Raw genomic sequence first — 20,294 nt, 5'->3', positions numbered from 1 at the left:
TAATACAGTTCTATTCAACAAAACTAAACTCTAACTTCGAGAGGACAAAAAAAAGAATGCAAGAGAATAACGCAGTTGAAATTCGTAAACGTTTTAGTCATCCTTGATATGAGGCCTAACTTCCTGCAGGATGCAATAACGATGCTTGAAACATGTTCTTCAAACGTTAGCCAGAAGTCAACCAATATTTCTGTCGCACGTACAACTGGCTCTCTTGAATGAACTTTTATCAAATGAGTAATCGTGTAGTAAATAGTACATTTTGAGTTTAAAGGAAACAACTGTCTTGGATTAATGCGCAAACGTTTCGAAGCCCACCACACCGCAACAGCATTCACATCTTCCTGTAATAATTCACAATCTTGCTTTGATTCTATTTCAGGGTAAAGTTTAAAATCGTCAGCGTGTAAAAGAAGACGGGAATAAAGCAAACATTCTTCAAGGTTATTGATAAAGGTATTGAAAAATAATGGGCCTAAGATAGACCCTTGCGGAATACCGAAAGTTGATTCATAAGGCAAACAGCACTCAGCACCACCGCGAACATAACTTAACCGAGTTGACAGGTAGACTTTAATCAGCGTGCACAGGCTGGTACTAACGCCGTAACTGAGGAGCTTATGAATAAGAAGATCATGAAAAACATCAAATGCTTCTGACAAGTCAAGGTGTACGGTGTCTAACTGTCTTCGGTTAGCAACAGCGGGTCCAGCAGCATCAATAAAAAAAAAAGGTTCGTTTCCACAGACCTACAATGAACAAAGCCATGTTGGTGTATATTAATCTGATGATTTAAAAAATGACAGATGTGTAAACATAGCTATTTCAAACACTTTTGCAAATGGAGACAAGTGGCACACGGTGCGATAATTTTTGATGTCGCTCATGCTGCCACATTTGCAAACTGGCACAACTACGGCATTCTTCCAACAAGAAGGAAAAGCGCTCGTACCCAAAGCAAGATTAAAGATGTGCGTAAGGACTGGAACAAAAATAGTAGGACAGCTTTTGATAACAAAACTTTCTGTACGCGGTCGTAAGCAAGAGAAATATTATTATACATATAATATATATGACTATAATAATAGGCTGCGAAAGATGCAGCGCTGGAAGGCTCTTACACTTCGATTTCGAGCAATTGGTATAATTTGAAATAGTCCAGAAATTTCATCGCACAGGCCACTTTCATTCGCGTTCGTGTTGGAACACGAGCCCCGTCAAGGTTAGGTTATATTAGGCTAATTTGCTAACGGCGTTCTCATGTTCAACATGAGAACCCTCCTGCCGCCGTGTCGAAGAGGCCGCTCCAGCATGCTTCACCAACCTGTGCTGAACAAAGCGCGTGCCCGGCAAGTTGGACGACCGACCTCTGTCGCAAGAGACATTCCTCCAACACAGAAATGACTCTATATTCTACAGGAAGACTGTTAAATCATTGTAGAGCTCTTTTTGGTGGGCGGACCCACCGGACTCAGGGAACGCCTACAGTACTTCCTATTTCAGTTGTTGCTCTTGTTCTATCTACTCCTCGCTTATTTCTAACCCCCCTTTAACGAACCTATGGGCAGATTAGCAAGCCGGAGACTTGCTTCTCGTGAATTCCTCTTTCCTTCTCTCTTTCTCTCTCTCTCTCTCTCTCTCGCTTTTCCTCTCCTTAATGCCCTGTAGAACTCGACGCGGTAACGCTGCTGTGCACGAGGTAGCAGGCTCAGTTCCCTGCCGTGGCCGCTGCATTTTGTTGGAGGCGAAATGGAAAAAAACGCTACTGTACTGAGATATATAAAAGAAACAAAAATAGGTGCTCGTTAGAGAAACGCAGGTGCCCAATAATAATCCGGAGTCGCCCACTACGCTCCTGCCTCATAATCAGATTGTAGTTTGGGCAAGAAAACCCCAAGAATTCAATTAAAATCTGACGAGTCGATCCTTCTTTGGTGCATTTTGTATCATTTGCCTTCCTTCCTCAGTTGAAGTCTCATCTGCCTTTTGTAGTCACACTTTTTTTTCTTTTCCTTTTGTTAAGGCTCCTCTTAGGTGTATTTTTCTTCAAGTTTGATGTATAAATATACGCGAAGGCCAACATCAATGCAATCATTGTCAACGCTATCTCCCTGCACAGCGGAATCATAAGTCACTAAAACGTTAACGTGACAGTACAGTGCATGAAACTAAATCGAGACACATTTCACGCAGTAGCCAGAATATGCAGCGAACATCCTAGAGAAAGAACAAAGCGCGCGGAAGAGTAAATGTAAGATTCGGCGTCTAGAACGAAAGCACGCACTACAAAAGAATTCGATTCTCTTACGATCAGAATCTCAAAATGACCACACGACAGCCACCGCTTAATTGCTTTGCTTATATAGCGCGATAATGTATCTAACTTTTTTTATTGCCGTGGTTTTCTTTCCTTTTCTGCGTGGAAGAGTCAAGGGAAGAAACCGACGGAAAATCATAACTGACAGCGCACCTTCCTTGGTTTCTGTCTTCGTTCCTTAAAGAGGTCTTGATTATGCAGAGTTCGGAAAATGAGAGTAGGCGGGTGTGTGGTATCTGCCGTGCAAGTGTGATTTTTTTTCTTTGCGATATTTCATCCTAGTAGCTGCGTTTTTTTCTGTGTCAATAGAGATCTGTGCTGCTTAGAAAACATCTGGGAAATAAATTACGGACGTTCATAGCATTCTTTCGCGACACGATCTTTTATGCATCGTTGGTTCATTTTCATGGTGAACTTTCATAAAACAGAAAAAGAAAAGCTTCGAGTAGTTATTCGTTCCCTTTCTCATGTATTAGACGATTTTGAATTAGCGTTAATAGAAAAAGTCGATGCAATTGCGAATGACTTGTTTCGTTCGCGGTGTCACTAATACGTCCGGATCTTTGATTTAAGCGAGCAGTGGTAGTTCTATCATCCGATAATGATCTCCGCGAAGTAATCTATATTTAAAACTGCGCAAGAACAGCATTGTATAGGAGAGAAGAATGAGACACCAGCGGCTCGCTTTAGAAACGGTTTTCGCGTATTTTCAGTTTCTGTATATTTTCTCCTCGTATACCTTCGCAAAAACTAACCAATTTTGAAACCATTAAAGAGAGACGAAGGCATGTGATACGTACTCCTTTTCTTTTTTTAATCGTGGCGGCAATTTATATTTAGGGTTCGTACTGGCTCAGGTCTTCTTGTGTGGAGACTTTTATGCGTCATATGTCTAATCGGAATAAAGAAGCGCAAAAAAAATTACGCAAGGGTGTATAACGGAATTTTGGAGGTGACATCTGTCATTTCAGTGCATGAGACCACTGCATGGCAGATCGCGCCGCAATAGTGGCCTGCAAGAAACAGAGGCTTCGCCAAGACATTACGAGTACCTGTACGTGTGCCTGGCTAGCGAAAGATTGTTTACGTGCGTCTGAGCTGCGATTTATGAGCAAGAGCACGTGGTATCGCGCTCAGTATAAATGGCATCACGGTATTTATACTCTATTCTGTCACGGCATACAGATATATCACTTCTGTCTAGTGGTGGCAAATAAAAAAAAAATTGTGCCGAATGGGGCTACATTGGATCCGGAGGAGCTCGGCCACAGCGACCCGTTATTAACATTTCACGAGATTGTCTCCCATTATAAAGAGGAACGCAGGCGCTTCCCGCCTCCACATCCAAATCTATGCAGATCACAATCGATCACGCTTAGGATGCTTCAGACGAGGTCATATCCCTCGCGAAGTTTCTTAAGCAGGATTTATCCAGAAATTGACCCACAGTGCCCGGATTGTGGGGAGGTTAGTACGCTACCTCATATGCTCTGGCAGTGTCCTGCGTTACGGGATACGTCCCTCACCAGCGAACAGGACTGGGACGAGGCCATATCCAGTACGCAACTCAAGCTCCAGTCCATGGCCGTCCAGAGGGCCCGTGAAAGAGCTGAGAGGCTTGGCCTCCCGATTCCGACATGGGAGCAGCCAGCGGCGAGCCGGGGGCCCCAACGGGTCTCCACCGGCTAGTCCCTCAGGACCTCATTAAAGTTCATTGTCTGTCTGTCTGTCTGTCTGTGCGGAAACCATCGATGTTGATCGTCAATGTAAGCGAATAGCCGAACGTTCTCAAAAAGGTTCTCGCTTTAATAATTCAGGAACGATGCGTTCGAAGAGGTGTTTTTGTTGCAGTGAGGATATTTGGGTAGCATATTTTGCTTCATTGCGTAATTCCGCAGTGAACATAACAGTTAACCAGCACGTCTGTAGAGGTAGTATAGGTCACAATAGGTTAGGTTTATAGTACATTATAGTATAGATCGTAGATAGATAGTATAGATAGTATAGAATTAAGGGCAGTAATAACGTAGCGAAAATTGTAGCCTATAAGTTGTAGCTCACACTGCAAATATCACGAAGAAGGTTTTTGTGAGTATTTAGATAGAATTCAGGCATACTGATATAACGGGTAGCAGTAATGTTGTGAATTTATTGCCCTGCGAAGTTTATCACTTCTATAGGGCGTGTTATTAGCGCCTGTGTGTCGTTTCTTTTCGCACGCAAATGAAGTATGGTATTTGGAGTTTAATTGCTTCGAAACTCTACACCCATTCACCAGCTAAAGTTATCATTTTCTATCATATCTTTTATTTTCTACTATCCCTTACATCACTATAATTTGGTATTTTAGGTAGCATTTTAACTACGTCGTTTAACACAGAACGGATATTAGGAGGAACGTTTACCGACAACATGTAATTCGCGGCAGCATGTGTCAGAACATGCAATAATCACACATGGGAGAGTGAAATAAGTGTAATTAAATAGTTAGCTCAGCGACGCTATAGGGCAAGCTGTAATTACAAAACTAAATCTAGTTAGTGCCTCAATTGCTTCCGTTTGCTGGAGATACTGGGAAATACGCACATAAATTATGCTGAGAGTGACATTGGTGTCTTTCAGCTAGCATTTTCCTCTCTGCGGAAAAAGGTCGTCATTGTTCCAACTTTTCTTCTGTCAAAGTAGTGCCAGTTTTCTTAAATTATCCTAATGGCATTGTGGCTAATAGTTAACATGCACCCTTCCAACTTGGAATGCACATATTTTGTTAACATATGTGTAACTCTTGTTTAGGGCTGTTGTTCTTAGCATACTTTAGCATAACGCAGAAATGAACAAATATTAATGCCATAATAATTAATAAATATCATGAGCCATTCCATTCTGTGAAGAGAAATGACCAGCGACGCTGTTTAGCAAATGACCCAGAGGTGACACAAAATTTGAACATAGATACGGACTCATTCACCGTGATTTTTGTACACATCCTCGTGGACGACGGCACCACCTCTCCGAGGAGTCAGAAGAAACTCGACCTGGGTGACGTTTCAATGGGACCGCCATCACGGGAGAGGGGAAGGAAAAAATATAAGCAAGCACTTGGAACGCCGAAAAAGAGAGGGCGGTGCGAGCGTAGACATAGCAGACGTGGGTCAAAACGTAGTATCTGTTCTTATAAGCTTAATATCTGATACGGCTTGTATTTGGAGCCAAGATATTAAACTTATTTTCGCAAGCTGGTGGAATGTTTCAAGCCTGTTTCACCTCCGCTTCGGGTCGGCCCAGTCTTGCACTGTCTTCGAGATCGGTGCACGGTTTGTCGTCTATCTACGGACATGATTTTCTAGAAACTACCAATATACAGCTTCGCTGTAAGAAAATTAAAACTACGTGAAGTTTAGCAAAAGATGAAATAAAAGCAAAGAGCCCCAAGTATTATACCCATTTTTCGTCTGACCTTTTCTCTATGTAAGCGAATGCTGTGTCAAGAAAGAAAAGTAAAGCTTACATAATTTTTATTTCCCGCGTAGACTTTCTGCCCCCCCCCCCCCTCCTGCCCACTCCCATTTCCTTTGAAAGGTTTCGATTTACCGGAGCATAACGGAACAGGGGTTTCCGCTTATAACTAACAGACTCGTCGCCGCTGGCTTCGACGCTGGAACACGACTGACAATATCGAGCCAGTTGCAAGGAGTACTCCAGTTCCGCTGTTTTGCGCGCAAAGGCGGAGGCAAACGGCGCACAAAGTGCCCCGATTGTTCAGCAGTGTAGTTCGCTTTGCTTCGGCTAGCGCTTTCTTTCCGTTTCTGTCTTCCGCGTGTCTTTGCGACTCTCGCCCGCGATCTGTCGTTGCAGAAGGAGCAAGCTGTTTGGAGATCCAAGCGATGGGTTAGCGCAGTGCAGTAAGCCTTCTTTTACTTGCAGAACCCGCAGCGCAGAACCTCCTTCCAAGTAACGCGACCCACACTAACGCCGCACTTTTTTGTCACAGAAAAGCGGGTCAACATTCTGAGAGCTGTAACCTCATCACGCAGTCAACAGTGGAAAAAAACTAGTAGTCAAGTCAAAACTTATCCGATGACTGTTTCCAATTCTCCCGAAGAGGAAGCATTGAAAGCGATAGCAAGGCTTACCGTTGCACTGAAGGCATTTCAAAGCGTTGATGTAGGAGGCCTACATACGTGCGCTATAAGCTTCCTACGCTGCCTTAATCAGGAGCGTCGCACCTCGATTGCGCTCGAGATGAGACCCAAGAGAAATAAAACTCGCAGTTTTGCCCGAAAGACAAAGCTTCGATTGCGATAGCAAATTAGTAGACAGCTATGCGAAGTAAGGACAGTAGTTTTGTCGGCCATATAAACTTGGAAACATTCGTTTACTAACTGAATTAACAATCGTGGTGTCAGCGTGCACAGCGGCAGCAGCAGCGAGCGACGTGACCTTCACGCTGCCTATCGCTTCAACGCTAGGATGGCAAGAACATAGCGCGCACAAAGGTATGAGCCGTCTGCAGATCCCTTTCAAAGTACGGTGCGCGCTACCGTGCGCGGCAGTGCAAACTACGCAAATGTTGGAGGAGTCGAAGCCGTCCCCATTCCCCCTTCCTCCCTGCTTTCCTCCTTTTCGCGCGCGGGATTGAGCCGCGATTGTCAGTTCCCCTTGCGCCCAGTCGCGAAATACGCAGTTGCTGCCGCGGCACAGCGCACCCCCCCCCCCCCCACCTCCCATCCACCACGGCCTTTCGTGCGACGAAAGACGGCGCGTTTGCTCTCCGGTTTCCTCCTTCGCGCAATCCAGATTGAGCCTCGATCGCCGCCTGCCATCGCGTGCTTTCACTGGCACATGCAGCATACGACGCGCGGCGGCGCTGTCATCGCTCTTGGACTTTATACGGTACATCACGGCGACGCTGACGGCAAAAGTGTGCCTGGAGTGTTTGTATGTTTGCCATCGCAATAACTATTCAAGGTCATTCCGCCCTGCTTAAAGTCGACGACCAGTGGAGCTTAAACGTCGTGGTAAGAAACGTTCGCAATCACCGATAGGTCGTTTTCGTACCACAAATGGTCACGCACACGAAAACTGAAGCCAAATGTTTTGCCCACGAAGCCACCGCGGAATCACGCATCGCACCACTGTAAGTATCAGCCTCCCGAGCGTGCTACCTCCATCGTTGCGCCGCATTAATCGCTTCGCGATCTGAGATACTTTGCGCTCGAGCCAGTCGCTTATGGGCAGCCTCCCTGGCACGCTCCTTACTGGTTCGTGCCACCAGCCGCTCTCGCTCACGCTCGCGTCTGAGGTCCCCAAGTTGGGCCTCGTGAGCAGCTTGTTCTTCGGCAGTACGCACTACACGCGGCGTCCCCATACGACCGCACGCAAACTGCCTATTGGGTTCTTTGCACAGCCGCAGAAATGCAGCAGATGTCTTGTTGGCAACCACCTGTCACGCCAAATGATCGATGCACGCTACTGCCATTAGCGTGCCCTCTGCGCAGCCAAACGGCACAGTTGGCTAAGAGCTGGGCTAACTATCAAAATCGCATTACGTTCATGCTTCACGACATCTCGAACGTTACCTATCACCATCAAATCGTTCTCTAATACCAGTCTGTCACACACCGCACAACTGAGTCAGAAATGTCTGCCCAGAAAACCCCTCTAATATTTCGCATATGCACCCTTGTGCTCGTCAAATTTACTGGCGTGGTACCTGCGTCGCTTCGCCGCATTCTTCGCTTCGCAGTACCTGTCTTCCTGTCGAGCCCGCCGCTTGCGGGCAGCCTCTTGAGCACGAACTTCACTGCTACTTGCTGCCCGTTTCCTAGCTTTCCTCTTGCTACGCCAGGCCTGCTCATAGAGGGCAGCGTTTGTAGTATTGGGTGTAGAATTATGTACTATTCAAGTAGGACATTGAGCTTGGTGGCCCGACCGACCGCCCTGTTCCGAAAGTGGCGCTCATAGCATCCATCCATCCCATCCGGGTGGTTTCTTAGCTTTCCTCTTGCTACGCCAGGCCTGCTCATAGAGGGCAGCGTTATGTAGTATTGGGTGTAGTATTATGTAGTATTTAGGTAGGACATTAGGCAATATGGTAAGAGCTTAGTGGCCCAACCCACCGCCCCATTCCGAAGGTGACGCTCATAGCATCCATCCATCCCATCCGGGTGGTTTCTTAGTTTTCCTCTTTCTACGCCAGGTATCAGCACATGCCTTACTGGTTTGCGCTGCCTCCTCAGAGTGGGTGTCGGAGTTTCGAGGCGCAGTCATTGAAAATTCTATAGGGGAGGGGGGGTCGTAGACGTACACAGCTCCTCTGTAAAACCGTCGATGGTCATCAGCGCCTAAGGCAGGGAGTAGATAGATTTAGCTTGACGTTTACTGTCCGTACCGGCCAATTCAGTGCATATACCCTCCATGGTAACTTAGTGGACATGGCGTTGCGCTAATGAGCTCGAGGTCACGGTCTAGATACCGGTCGCAGCGGCCGCATTTCTATGGAGGGGAAGTTCAAAAATACTCTCTTGTATTTAGATTTCGGGGAATACCGCGTAAAAGACTACCCAGAGGTCAAAATTAATCCGCAGTCCCCAAGTACGGATAGATAAACGTGTGACAACATGCCATCCGCACAGCTAACTGAAGCGAAAATTTCTTTCGTGCAGAATGCATCATAATAACCAGTAATCTGTGCGACTGGCTTTTTGTGAGCCTGAACGATCTTCATGAGTTCCTTTCTTTTCCATTTTTACACTTCTATTTCAATCTTAATCTTATTCTTTATATATGCGTGATCTGACACTAATAAACCAGTTGTAAGTTTGCGCATCGTTCGTTTGTTGTTTTCTTGCCCTTGTCTTTGCGTACATACCGAAAGCTTAAAATATGAACCGCTCTCAACTCTTGGTGTTTACAATTTTCTTCCATTTTAGTATTTGCTTGCTGCACGATGCTGCACGCATCTAGTAGAAGGAGTATTGAGGTACTGTGTGCGCCGAATCGGGCCTTCGAATAAGCTTCGATGGAAGAGTTAAAGCCAAGCCGTCTGCACGACACGCCTTTCCGAACGCCCTTCTTCCACCGGCGTTCGCCAAAACCACGACGGCGAACTGTGCGAACGCGAGTCGCACCGCGTGCCTCCCGGTCTCGCTCGGAATGCAAACGAGGAAGCGGGAGACGGCGCGCGCGACCTGCGACCGCTTACGAAATCAAGTACACAAAATCTTATTCCCACCGTGAAATGCTCGGCACGCGCGCCTAGAAGCTCGTACCAGTCCCACGGCTCAGTGCGCCATCTGGCGCCCATCGCCTCCTTCTCCCCTCTGACGCACTTCCTCTCTCTTAAGAGCGCAGGTTGTGTAGAGGGTGAGGGGGGAAGCAACGAGGGGCAACCGTGTCGCACTAAATTAAGTCTCTTTTGTGGGAAACGCTAAATACCATCGTTTGAGAGGGAAGAGCCAGTGGGAGCGATACGGAAAGGGAACTCAAAAAGTTGCGTTCTCGAGATGGGAGGCCATCGCTGCAAATGGTGGCTCGAACAGCTTACATGGGCACGCGCACCTTTTCCCTTTTTCTTTCTTTTTCTTTTTTTTTGAGTGCGCAGCAGTCGATGGAAGTCGACGATGGCTTCGTTGGCTGTTTAAATAAGCCCTCGCATGCATGCATTCTTTCCCAACCACATCCACCCATCTCCCGTGCAGCCCCTCTCCTCACGGCATTCTGCCAGCGCGGCTCACTCCGGAGCTGCTCGCCGTGCATGCCCTGTCTACCTATGTGCTGTGTTCTTGGGTTACTTTCTTTCTTTTTTTCTTTGTTTGCATATGGAAACTTCACCGTTTCTCTCACTTTGGGCGTTGCGCGTAACTTCATCATCTTGCTGCCTTTCTGCAAGTTCCCGCTTAAGCAATGCATGCTTTTGAGCAAAAACTGATGGAGATGTCTTGAACTTTTCTTTCTTTCCTTTCCTTTTCTGCTTTCTTTCTTCTAATTTCCTTTGCGCAAGTTAATAAGACTAGAGTTCAATGACCTCGTCTGCCCAGGCTTTCGGCGAACTTATAATCTCTGCCCTGTTGCTTTTCTAAAGCGGCGCTCCTTGCGCGCTGGACTGATCCGCTTGGCTGCATTGGCATATACGAACGCATGATGGCGCAATCTATAAGTTCTTTTAACAACCTTTTGTCAAACTTGAGGAAGAGCCGTGAGCTCTTCCTGAGGTTAACTCAAGTAACTGCTAAATTATTAAAGGGAGAGTTCGTTTTCTTTACAGATTCTTGTTACGTATAGGCTGGATGACTTTTTAAAGCGCAGCTCCTAGGTGCCCTTTTCTACGGCGAGCGTCGGCGGTATCGGCGGCGTAACCGAGCGAATGAGCACAGCGAAAGATGAAAGAGCGAACGCGGAGCGGGAGATGAAAGGTGCGAGCCACGATCGGTTGCGACCAATGAGAGCGACCCCTTCAGTGAAGTGCTCGTGGGAAACTGGTATTACCCACCGGGGTTGCTCAGTGGCTATGGTGTTGGGCTGTTGAGCACGAGGTCGCGGGATCGAATCCCGGCCACGGCGGCCGCATTTCGATGGGGGAGAAAGGCGAAAACACACGTGTACTTAGATTTAGGTGCTCGTTAAAAAAACCCAGGGGGTGGAAATTTCCGGAGTCCTCCCCTACGGCGTGCTTTACAATCAGAAAGTGGTTTTGGCACCTAAAACCCCATAACTTCATCAATTTATTTAAACTGGTATCATGCGGATCCGCCCAACCACTCGATGTGTCTATAGTCGTTGCTGGTCTCAGCCGGGACTGCTCGTTTCGTACTATCGTCTGCCTGCGTCACCTATCGCTCGCGCTTGTTTGATTTGCTTGGGTTGGTCTCGATCGCGCTTGTTTCGGTTGTCATGGTTTGGGAATGTTTTGTAATCTGATCGTATGCGCGATGCGAATCGTGCAGTACTTTCTAGAAGCCACGCAGCACTAGCGATTACCCTAGAACTTTCGAGGAGTCTTCTGTAAGAGCCGACACGCTTGAACCGCATATCATATTTTGGAAGATTGCAGACCCTGCTGCATGTCTCTCTCAAATTCGTTACCTCAATATATCGCGCAATAAAAGCACGTGTAGAGATTTGCTCAAATTTCGCATTAGAGAGTGTTATTGTCGGTGATGTTCGTTTCCCTCTGTTTTCGTGAAACTTACTTCATCTTACGCAATTCTGCGTATTCTGTATGTTTGAGAAAGTTGTGCATAAGTTGTTAAGCACTCAGAGTCTCATTCCTAATCATTTTACAAAATAAATAACAAGTTTTCAAGTGGCCACAGCATGTGTCATGCTGAAATAGCTGCAAGCTATGGTAGTACTGTTGCGCCGGTAAGGGCACGAAGGTAAGGAACACGCCCTACGAATTGCTTTAGAGAAACTAGACGACCCTTTTACAGACAGATGATACCATGAGGGCGGCTTCGCACGATTGCGATGGGCAAAGCCACGAACGCTATGTTGTGCTTCTTGAGGTCCGCCGACTTATATGACCACCTGTGATGACTAAACGATGGACGCTTGTCCATGCGAGGGCATACATACTGTGAACTTAATGACATCTTGTAGCGCAAAGGCGCAACTACAAAGCAGACACAAAGACACACGTTACAGACATGTCTCCTTTGGGATTGTGCCTTCGCGCTACAATGTGTCATTGAGTAAATGCAAAGTAGCCCACCAAGAAATCCTCTGGCCTACTGTGAACTTGTTTCATTTCAGTCCTCTCTCCCCCTTTCTGGATAGTCGACCAGGCCCAGCATCGTTGACCTCCTCGCGTTTCAATTGTCACCTACCTTCCTCTCTGTCTCTCTCTTTGTTCAGTGACTGTTTACTTATTGCTTGTTTTATGCGTCATGCTTGTTCCATAGTGAGCCTTCATGAAAATTTTAGGGACTGAGGTATACACTACTCGGGCATTTTATCATTGCTGAATATGCACCTAAAAGCTCGGCCACTTTATTTGCATTGTCGCACTAAGTGTGTGCACCAAGTTCACTTTCTCTCTCTCTCTCTCTCTATCTCTCTCTCTCCCTCTCTCCCTCTCTCTCTCTCACTCTCACTCTCTCTCTCACACACACAAATGTTCAAAATGGGAACGTTTTGAAAGCCGACATAACAATCTGTACGCAACTGATGTGCACAAAAAACTACTGTGGCACTGCAGCTCTCGCTACAAAATCAATACCACCGTGCCCGATGCATAATTTCTTAGGTCGTTTTGATAACTCGAAATCCTGATTTAAGCATTGCAAACTTAACAAACAGCCTGTAGCTAGTGATATCTTTATAGCTTCATTCTACCTATACTGATTATGTACTGAATCAACATTTCGCCATTGTTTTTTATTTACAAATGTACTCCTCCCAGATATAAAAATTACCAAGCCGTTATAATTTTTCTTGATGTGTTATGGTGTTTCGGGCTACCTGGATTAAGGAGTAAAAGCAACATAGTGTATGTGGCCGGCGCTTCATGCACATTTATGTGCTCGCCCACGTAGCTTAGTGGCTTTAAAATTGCACTGCTGATCTCGAGTTCGCGCGTTCGGTCCTGGTCGCGGTGGTCGCTTGTTAAAGGGGCCGAAATGCAAAATCGATCGTGTACTTAGGGTTAGGTGCACCTTAACGAATCCCCAGGTGGCCAAACTTAATCCCGAGTTCCCCACTACGGCGCGTCTCATGATCAGACCGTGGCATTCGCGCACATCACCCCATTATTTAATTTCCTTTAAAACTACAGCACGACGCAAAGAGCGTGGAGGGGGGAAAAAGGAAGATTTCATATTTTCCCCTTTGTTCTTCTCACACTTGTACCCATCCCCATACCACGAGCATAGAGCTGCGGTAAGGGGGAGATAAAGAAACAGAATCGAAGCGCGACGTGATGTTGGCGTATAGTGGAGCCGCTAATTATAACGCGAAGGATAAAGCCCTCTTTCTATGATGTAGACGAAAGCTCAGTGTTTGCTTTCGACTTGCGACAACAGTGAAGGCTGGAGCTTCCGAACGAAGCGGGTGGTCGGTTCATTATACCGCGTGTTCAGGCGGTATTGGCTGGGTTTGATCATTAAAAAGGAAGGAATTCCACACAAAGTTGTATTTTATGCTGAGCAAGCTATCGTGTGAAAATCGCCGACGTGATTACCATTACTTTTTACATTTGTGAATTCTGCTGTCGGGATCTTAATAGGGTCGTAAAGAATCAAACTCACCTAGTCTTCACATAAGAGTGATGTGCGAAAGGAATATGCGATAAGGAAACAAGAAAAAATGGGCTATCCGAATAAACAAAACAGGGTGTCTATAGAACAGTCGCAACAGCTAACTAGACAAAGACGTCGATGAATAGAAAGGTCGCAATACTTGCTCGTTTTTATTATGTTCAAATCACTGACCGTTCTAGTGAACAGTAGTAACTAAGAGTTTCGTATGGTTGATGGACTATTTATTTAATGGCTCCGGGGGCATGTTGTAAGCGCAGAATTGAAATGAGTCATCTGCGGCATTTGCTAGCGTACTAAGTGCCCCAAAGTACAAAAAGAGCGCTATTTCCCTTACTGCCTGTCAGAATTTTTTCGTATTCTTAACATCCGTACGCTGCCCATTAGCGTCGCAGTATTTTCCTTAGACAAGCATTAGTACCATCAGATTATCTCGGTTTGGCAGCCTTTTGTTATCAGAGCATTATGTCAGCGGTTTCTCGACGTAATCCAGAACTATGCGCATGTGCTGATAACTTTGTGAAGGCACTCGCCATCTTTGCTGTTGTTGATGGGGTCGACCCCTTTCGCATAAATGTCGAGTGGCAGAAGCACGTCACAACGCGTAAACAGCGCTACACAGCGAGATGTGTCGTATGCAAGGACTCGGTTGGCTGAACGAGAGGATATGTCGGCGTGTGTGTGGGTGTGTATACTGCGAGCTCGTCTCATCTCTTTGACGCCAGCCCAGGCTCGTATATGCACAGCTTTCGCTGCACATCCGGAGAAACGACATTTCCTCCCTCGTATAATCGCAACCGCCAACCCACCCACCGCTAGTGCCGGCGCTGAGGAATCACGTGACCGCGAATGCTCAGTGGCGCGTCGTTCGTTGAGCGAAGGTCGCCTAATCTCTCCGCCGGGGGACGCTTCGCTCGCGTGCAGCGTTATCCACTTAATGCGCGTCCGTGCGGCGCGCTCTGCCGAGAATGCACTCTAAGCAACGATGTCATTAGAGGAACGAAGCGGAGCTTGCTGATAGACTCATGCACGTATAGTCGTAGTGATGGCAACTGGCGTAGGCAGCTTTGTTTTTATTTTTACTCACATTAATTTTTTCCCAGCTCACGCGCTTTTCACGCTCGGCGTGGAGGTTAGACCTTTCAACATTTAAAACCGTGCAGCGGGCTTGTTGAGAGTAGTCTGTTTTTTTAACTGTGCATTTTATATACCCGTCTTTAATGTAGCCCACCTCACCATTTAAACATAGGTGTGAATCATCAAGCACAAATGTATCTTTTGTGCCTGAGAATGATAAAATTATATGATTTGATCAAATAGGTGTAGTTCCTGCCGATATCTTATCGACTTAGTCGCCTGCCTAACTTCTGTTCATCTTACACTGGTGCAGTCTATATACGTTCTGCACGCAGCCGCTGACTGAAAGTGGAATTCCCTGATCAGACCAATATACTTACTTCTTACTTCAAGTTACTCTAATTATCCTTGTTAGTCTAGTCACTGTAGGTACTTGTTATTTGCATATGATGTATGCGTGTGTAGTATGAAGAATGCATCGTTCATGTGTCAACCTCGACATCTGTAGTAGTTTGCAAGGTGTATGGGCCAGGCAAGCGTCTCCAGCATGCATTATAAGGATGTAAAATTATTGTTAGCCGGGCTTGTTGGCATAACGTCATAATACGGAAAACAGCACAAAAACGTTCGTTCCCTTACTGTATTGTTCCCTTCATTTCGTCGTTTGCCGTATGATATTGTTACGGTGCAACCAAGCGTGGCGCCAGTCAGGAGACGAGTTGACGTGTAGATGTGAAATCGGTCTCGACAGCCATCTTGTTTGTGCATCATTGTCTCTCTTGTAAATATTGTAAGTAGATCTTCACATGTGACTTCTGCAACGTAACAACATGATAAGAATATTCCTTTCACTTTGCGGCATTTATGGCGCATCTGGACTCGCAGTACAAATATTGCTTCTGCACAGACAATTGGTTTTACGCAGTCTAAATTAATTTATTCATCCAAAGCCCGCGATTGTATTAATAAATGTCTGCGAACTTTTTATAAATGCAGGGTGCCGAATCGGGCGTAATGTCCTTCTCCTCAGAATAGTTCTTCAATGGCCGGTATGATTGCATTACTTCGAATAGTCGGACACGATGCCTTAAGTGCGTGCTAGCCTTCACAAAAATTTGCTTCAGCAGTCTGTAGTCTGTAGAATAGCCTTAGTATTGAGATAGATATAGATAGATAATTACAACAAAGGCAGCGAGGGCGATCTAAGCTAATTTCTGGCGAGGTACTTGGCAGTTGAAAAGGAGCAAATATAGAAGTTTTACAATAAAGCTTGCAGCGTGTTTACAGGTGGCAATTGCACTTCTGGCATTAGCACTTCTCAGACATTCCTTGCATGCTTCATCAAAACGGCCTCTTTGCACGTTTATGTACCACAATACCAAAAAAGAGCACAACTTGTTAAGGACGTAGTTTGCATTCGTTATGTAACTGAGATGCCAAACCGATAAGGAAGCGAGGTAGACAACCTGAAGTCTATGTACACTCAGTCGACCCATTCATATAATGACGCAGAACCTGTGAACGTAATAGCTGACGGGATTTGCATCGCAGCTCCTGCTATGCTGCATGGTATTAGACGAGGCACAGTTTGTTGTAAACCCCACGTGCACGGTGAACGCGCCAGTGGCGCTCTCTGCCACGCTTGGCTTCTACGCACTCTGAATAAAGGTTTCTCGTAAACACCTCTCCTAGTTCTCTTCATGCTGTGCACTTTCCTTTTATGATTTACTTCACTCTCTAGGGCGCCCTAGCAGAAAGCGTACGCTGCTGCGCACAGTGATTTAGTACTGTACTGTTTGCTTTGGCCCGCTTCTTTTTTTATTTTTTTCTTATTCATGCTCATATGTCACTTTCGTTGGTAATCAGTTATTCCAATCAACCTCGTCCTTACTTTTTTTTTGTTGCTGAGTAATAGTCACACCGTGACGATCTCCTTTGATCGCTAAACGCTGCTGACTTTCAAAGGTAACGAGCTCACGGGTCTGGTTAGGTGTCAGGTGCGCCCGTATAGTGTGATTAAAGGGCGTTTAGCGAAGAGTAATTGAACGCTGTCGGTTAATGGTTTGTCACAGCACTGTGGATAAGACGTGGCGGTAACTAGAAAAAAGGCTTTAGCATGCGGCCATCGGGAACACCTTCGCAAAGCCGTGATGCCTTAACCTCGGGCGTGGCAGTGTAGCGCACGGGGTCGTAACTTGGCGCGCGTAACTTTGTACGGAAGCCCTGAGGTCGCATTTACGACAGCTGTTTGTAGCTGTATCTACCACAATACTCGACGTGCAGCTGACCATTTGTACTTCCCTATCTTTTGATACACGAAAAAAGAAAGGAATGAAGAAAGCGTACTCGTTTCTGCACATGTCACGAATAATAACTGTGTGGGGTGTTCTCATGTACGCCGAGAAACTTTTTTTTTATGAAAACGATTGCCTGATGTGCAAATATTTCGCATTCTCTCCAAGAATTTCAGGAACACTTTGCCTCTGTTCGGAAAGTAAACATTAACTCTGTCTTAAGAAGCAATGCCTGTAAGCGAAGTAAGATCTTGCAGTATGTAATTATCATCAGTTGCCCTTTTAAAGACAGATCGTCTTATTTCCGTCACAAGCTTGCTGATAAGAACCTGTCGTCCGTTAACTACCGCTTATATTTGTCATACGTACAGTGGCGCGCATAGAGCACGTGGCATATTTTTTTTTTTCCTATGGCAAATTCATAATCGCCCGGCTTTGCAGCAGACGACTTTGGTTGGTGGCTCCGACATCTCCCTACATATCTGTGCAGTGCACTGACATATCTTGACCAACCACTTGCACCTATAGGACGACAGCAAACTGAGAGCCTCATAGTAGTGTTCCTTTTGTCAGTCGATATAGCACTTTGTATCATACGAAACACAAACGTATATGCTCGAGGTAACAGTAGCAATAGTTTTCTTTTACGCAAAATCCTTATAAAAATGGTCGTAACATTTTATTTTTTCATCTGCCTTTTGTTCCTAAATGAAGTCACACCAACTATTACCTTAGGTGCTAAAGCATACGTTTTTAGTCGTTATAATGCGCTACATTTCCAGAACTCACGTGCACACATTGAAATTCTCTAGGGAGGGTTGTTTCTAAGCTAGTGACGAAAGGACTGAGCAATCCATTCTGAGTCAGGCAGGAATAAGTTTTGGCATTATTCCGACGCTGGAAGGCTTATACAAAAGAACGGCAGCGAGAATGCTCTCCCTTTTGCCGAGCGCCCGCTTTGACCAATCTACCGCTCCCCTACATATTCGACCAGACGAGTCAGAGAGCTTTCCACCCATAGATCAAACCAGCAGCTCACTTTAGGGACGCTTTGTTCTATTCTGCTTTTTATTTCTCCCGTAAGATGTCACATGCGAAAAATATAGCCTTGTTTACGCCTGTTTTCGGGGTAGAGCTCATCCGCGACACTCCCAAGGTCGATATGTATTGCTATTTTGTTGTTTGTTTTGCGTCGTTTTCTCTCACAGTTCTTTGAGCATGTATTCGAATATAGACTGTTTCCAACCTGTAGGGGACAATCCATGGATGAGAGAGAGCGTGTGTATCAGAGAGAGAGAAAGAGAAATGCGCATTTACACGTTCAGCCTGTAAAGAAGCAAATCGCATACTGCATTAAATACAGTAAAACAGTAAATACAGTAATACAGTACATACAGTTTACAGTACATACAGTAAAACAGTAAATACAGTAAAAACTCGATTTAATAAAGCGTGATTATACGAAACATTTTATTCAACGAAATGGTTTCAATTCCGAAACACGCATTACTGGAGCGTAGTTCTTTAATATCTTCTAAATAACGAAGTGAACAACTTAACGTTCATTCTTTTCTCGCGAAGTTTCGAGAAAAATTTAGGCAAAATGTTGGGAAATGTGCGAGTGCCAGATTTCAGTCCAGGTTATTGACGCCATCGGCCTGTTGAGTTTTGACGCTACCATGAAGAAAGAGCACAAGACGCATGACTCGTGGCGGCGATACTTCGCAAAATGTGACCAAGTTATGCTTAAGCAGAGCGCTTAACAAGGCGATCGATAAAGCATTCATTGTAAGGAAATGAAAATACGATATGTTATTACTCTGTAGCTTGTTCTACATGAATGTGAACAATTTTTTAATTAAAAGGTTGAAATGAGGTATGACTAGCTGCGTTTTACAGATCCTGATGTCCTATCCTTGCATGGGATTTTACACTTAACGGAGTAAGTACAAGCTTAGGTGATCGCTTGCATATGCGTTACGTTCACTTCTTTCAATGACGTTTTCGATCAGGAACACACGGCGCTCTGCACTCTTGCATTCTTCTTTTAGGTGTCTGTCTTTGTAAACAGTTCAGCAACATTAATATGACAAACTATCATCTAGCGCAGCAAGCAACAACGTTGCCCCTTTTCGGATGCTGATGTCATTTATGGGGTAGGTGGCATAGTTTCCTACAAAAAATCACTAGAGTCGCTGCTATCTTTCAGCTACCATGGGAATTATGGCTGTTAGGTGGATTTGTCTGATCTTCGTGCTTGTGGTGTCACGTGTTGTGGCTTTGTTTGCTACGCTTTCTCTGCCTTTATTAGCCTAAATTTTAAAGCAATCCGATCTTTCTAAACGCACGAAGGCAATAAGTATTCCGAACATGCATATTAGCTGAAAATTGGGGCGTTTGTAACCCAATATTTTCCTTGAAAATGATTCGTTTTCAAAGTCACGAAGCCGTTTGGAGTCACAAGGGCTAAGCTCACGCAAATTCATGCGTTAACAACCATTCCGATGCTGGCTGAATTGCAGCTCCCGTAGACAATAGCGCCAGGGTTCCCTCTGGTGATTGTTGTAGGAAAACTGAATCGCAGTAGGGAAGTGGGAGTCGAGGCAACAAGGATGGCCCTTCAGCGAGTTTCAGCCAGTCCAGGTAAAGTGCTTTTCAAGTAGGTTCAAGTAGTTCAGGGCCATGGTAACCCAATTCCAAAAGCTTGTGTGCACAAGAGCGATTTTCCTACGTCCTTATCCCGACAGACGCCGCGCGAAAGAAGTACAGTCTTGTTTGCGCCAATATTTCTAGCGTTCCTGTCCGATGAGACAGGGAGCGTCTGTTTGCGTTGCGTGTGATACACGCTTGCATCCTTTACGGACCTTGTTCCCTATTCAGCTTTCGACTTCGAAGCCATTTGCCGTTGACCGGAATCCTTGTAAGCCTCTCACACACGGACAGCTCCTGTTTGTCTCTATACCGCCTTTCTACGCGCGTGAACATAACATATATCCCGCAGAGAGCAGGACAAAGCAAATAAGTAAAAAATACAAAACATTGAACAATGTGAAATCACTACGCGATGGACAATCGTCGCGTTACGAGGTTATAAGACAAGTTGGACAAAGATGCGTCTTCCCTCCCCCTGCCCTCGCCCCCTTTGTTCAGTGATGTACACGGTTGCTGTCTTTCATTCTTTCGTCCTTTTTATTGCCTCTGTTTTCATTTCTTCGGGTCTTTGTTCACTCCGTCTTTCCTTTGTTGGCTCAGTCCTTCGTCTTCTCTACTTCCACGTATTTTCAGTTTCTTCACTGCTATATTTTTTTGTAAGGATTCACTTCTGGCCTTGTTGGTGCGACATCTTTGACG

The 20,294-nt window shown here is 45.5% G+C and overlaps 1 protein-coding gene and 1 pseudogene across 1 annotated transcript in view; one reads left to right on the top strand and one right to left on the bottom strand.

Annotated features, from left to right (window-relative positions):
• Window positions 1-20,294, bottom strand: part of LOC135903751 (pyrokinin-1 receptor-like) — a 407,309-nt gene that overhangs the window by 375,016 nt on the left and 11,999 nt on the right. The gene's annotated exons all lie outside the window — the stretch shown is intronic.
• LOC139050223 (U2 spliceosomal RNA) lies at window positions 5,456-5,635 on the top strand (annotated as a pseudogene).

This window comes from Dermacentor albipictus, chromosome 9 (assembly GCF_038994185.2).
Source record: "Dermacentor albipictus isolate Rhodes 1998 colony chromosome 9, USDA_Dalb.pri_finalv2, whole genome shotgun sequence".
Taxonomy (NCBI): Eukaryota; Metazoa; Arthropoda; class Arachnida; order Ixodida; family Ixodidae; genus Dermacentor; species Dermacentor albipictus.
This window is presented reverse-complemented; position numbering and strand designations above follow the sequence as displayed.